Below are 3,715 nucleotides of genomic sequence, written 5' to 3' on the forward strand. Positions count from 1 at the left end.
CAGCCTGGTCTACAAGAGCTAGTTCCAGGACAGGCTCCAAAGCCACAGAGAAACCCTGCCTCGAAAAAACCAAAAAAAAAAAAAAAAAAAAAAAACCAAACAAACAAACAAACCCTCAAGGAAGGGCCCAGTGGCCAGAACAAGCAGTGATGGGAGAAGTGGGGTCAGATTGTGAGTCATCCAGGACGGTGAGAAAATAATAAACATGTATGACAGCTGGCAATTATTTCCTCTGAATCATAAGCAGGAAGCTGAAGCAATGGACTTCGATTCGATGGTGTTAAAATATAATTAGTAAATATTTTAAAACCAGATGCCTGCGACTCACTGTGTCTGACTATAAAATAATTCCCTAACACTCTAAATAAAAGCAGTAGGAAAATCGTATTAAAGAAGTCAGTGTGTGGGGGCAAGGGCAATAATACCCGCTTCCCTCTCACAGTTTATAATCTATAATAAGAAAGTGTGGGTCAAGCTTAATAGAATGAAAGTGTTTCCAAGAAGAGAGAGGGATGTGTGGGGAAATGAGAAAATAATTGCTGCCTGACGCTGTGTGATATTTGAAGTTATTCTTTATTGTCACCTTGCTTTTACTTTATTTATAAAAATAATTCGTTAGTAGTGAAACAGTCATTGAAATAAATTTCTAAATGTTGTCAGTGAATTAAACATTAAATGAATAAATCTGCCCATTTTGTTTTTAAAGTAACTAGAAGATAATTACCTGTTTTAGCTAACTTGGGAAATTTTGTTTTAAATTCTAAACAATGCCTGCTAATCTACACTTGGGCCCCCTTTTAAGATTAGACACAAATATGTTGCTACCCTTTAAAATACCAAAGAAGTAAAGAATTCAGACAGAAATAAATAGTAAATAAAAAAGAAAGAAAGAAATCAGACAGATGAGAATACAGATTTTCCGGCAGATTAGGAAATTCTTGTGACCGACAATTATCTTTCCAGTTCCATGCTGATTTGGTTCATTGTGCAGATACTTTCATATGTGCTGTCTGTTTAATATTTAACCATATTGAGAAAGAACATTTTAAAAGTAAATGAAAGCAAGCTGTCTTCCTGATCATGTGACTCGTACCTGGTAGAAATAATATTCTCAAATCCAAGGCTCTCCCATATTTCTAAAATGTTACCAATGACAGTAAAAATTCAGGGTGAAAATTGGTTTCAAATCATAAATAACAAATTGTATGAAACGCTGAATGCATCTCTCTCCTGAGAGCAAGAAATAACCCAGGGTCTGACGGGCAGTCATGATGAGAGCTAAAATAGGCCTGACAGTCATCTAGCCCGTTTGTGTGGCTCCCCTGGAACCACTCAGAGAAGCAGCTTCAAGACTCTTTCAACAAGATAATAGAACGTCATTTCTGTCTCTGTGGTAGAGATACCTCTGAGCATATGCTCACTCTGTGGGGCTCAGTTCCAGGGTTTGCTTCGTAATTCAAGCTCTTTTTGGTAGAATTAACCATCAATATTGTTAGAGCTGCAGATGGGGCCCTGTAGGGCAAAGGAAGCTGAGTCCAGCAGGAAAGTTAATAAGCTGAGAAATATAGGCTAATACTGTGCCGTGGCTACTCACAGGCAGAACTTCTTAAGGAATGTGGCTTGGAGAAAAATGAATTTCCTAATCTTTCCCAAGTATGTATATGAAAATAATATTAATGATAAAATGAGGAAAAGAGATTAAACAGGTTTCCTTGGATAAAAAAATTAATGATAGTAATAAACCTGGAGGCGGGAATTAAAAGTAATTTCTTTTCAGCATCTAGATTAAAAGTAAAATAAATTTTTATTATTCAAGTAACAGAAAACTAACTCTGAAAAATGACTAATATAAACAAACACACTATAAATGTGTTGTCACTGTATCATTATGCTCCTGAGAAACTGAGGTTCCGTGGAAGACACTTCAAAAAACTATGGCCTGCTTGCCTTCCATTACCCCTCCATTAAGCTCATATACTGCTTTATGAAGTGGATTCCTGAGTTCCAGAGAGGCTACTTTTGCCTCATTTGGTAATTCTTCCTAGGATCTTAAGTGATGATCTATGTCTCACAATGTCAATTATAAGAACTTTGATTATAGGGACAAATCGTTACTTACCTAGCAGATTTGACACTTGAGAAGCCTCTCTGTATAACACAACCATTTCCAGTAATACTCACCATGGACAACAAATAAAAACAATGGTAACCAAATTAGCCGGTATCGAATACTTTACTAAATTTTGAATAAGTCGCATAAAATATGCTGGGAAAAGAGGTGGCCATTGGAAATGAGTTATTAGAAATATCTAGCTTCTGACTCATGAAGACGAGTGGTGGAAAAGATCCTTACAGTGATGAGGATAAATAAAAAAGCACAATGACGTATATGTATGAAAATGTCACTGTCGCACCCATTAACTTGTTAACTTAAAAGTAAATTTTAAATAGAAATTTTGGTTTGTGAGTTTTAGGCTTGAGATATATAGTAGTCCCCTAAATAGATATATTCTAAAAAAACACTTGGATAGATCATCCTGAATCTGAGAGTGTAGATAAGGACAGAGGTATTTAATTTTGAAATTGCCAGCACTGAGTCACTGTAACTAAATATAATAGCCCAGGGAAAGGGCACAGGCAGTGACAGAGTAGAGAGGGATCACTGGACACAAGGAGACTAAAAACGAATAGTCCAATGAGCTGACTCAGAAGGAATGCATGCTCACTTCACACTGGATGCTCCTAAGTAGGAAGATGCGGATTTATCAGTGCGGCTCTCGCTGGTGCCTTGAAAAACAAAGGAATAAAAAGAGATGTTGGCAAGGTCTAACCTTCCATTAAGCAAATGAGATGGAAGCACACTGGAGTTAACTGATGGCTAAGAGGTAGAAGAAGAACAGGGGAATGTGAGTGAGGACAATTTTATATAATATGAAATACTATATTTAGGAAATGGGCAGGGGGTAGATTTTTTAATTTATTTTTGAGGGGGCATGACACAACACTCACGTGGAGTTCAGAGGTGCACCTGTAGAGCCCAACTTTTCCCTTTACTAACACAGGTCCTGGCTATTGAACTCGGCTTGACAGGAGGGGCAGTGGGTGCCTCTTCTCACCAAGTTATTTAACAGACCCAGGAATACATGTTTTAAATGAATGGGTATAAGAGCCTATCGAATACAGGTGAGAATAGCAAAGATACAGGAAACTGAAAGGAACTGGATTCTGAAACGGAAATGGGAAGCAGTGACATTCACAGACTTTAGAGAAGGGTATTGAGTATGGGACATGTTGGGTCCTCACTGCAGCAATACGGAGAGGAAGCAGTCACTCCTAGAAGTTGGCCTTTTCTCTATAAAGAACAAGAAGTTCTTCAGCTGAATATTGGAGGGGAGAGATGAGTCAGTTCGTCAGACAACAAATAGTTTGGGAGAATAGACAGGAGTCAAAGCTTGAATAAGGTATTAATGAGAGTGTGATAGGAAACATGAAAAGTTTTATAATCAGTAGAACACAATTAACTCTGTATTATAGACATAACTGTGGGGATGTGAACGATGGGATGGGGAGCAGTTGAAATACAATAATTCATAGTTGAAAATGGTCCACAGCAGGGCATTTGTAGGATTTTATTGAGGTAATGAGGAAGAGAAAATTCTAAGAGTCAGAAATAATAATTGTTATGAAGGTGTGTGTGTGTGTGCATTTATTAATC

The sequence above is a fragment of the Microtus ochrogaster genome, chromosome 21, assembly GCF_000317375.1.
Source record: "Microtus ochrogaster isolate Prairie Vole_2 chromosome 21, MicOch1.0, whole genome shotgun sequence".
Classification (NCBI taxonomy): domain Eukaryota; kingdom Metazoa; phylum Chordata; class Mammalia; order Rodentia; family Cricetidae; genus Microtus; species Microtus ochrogaster.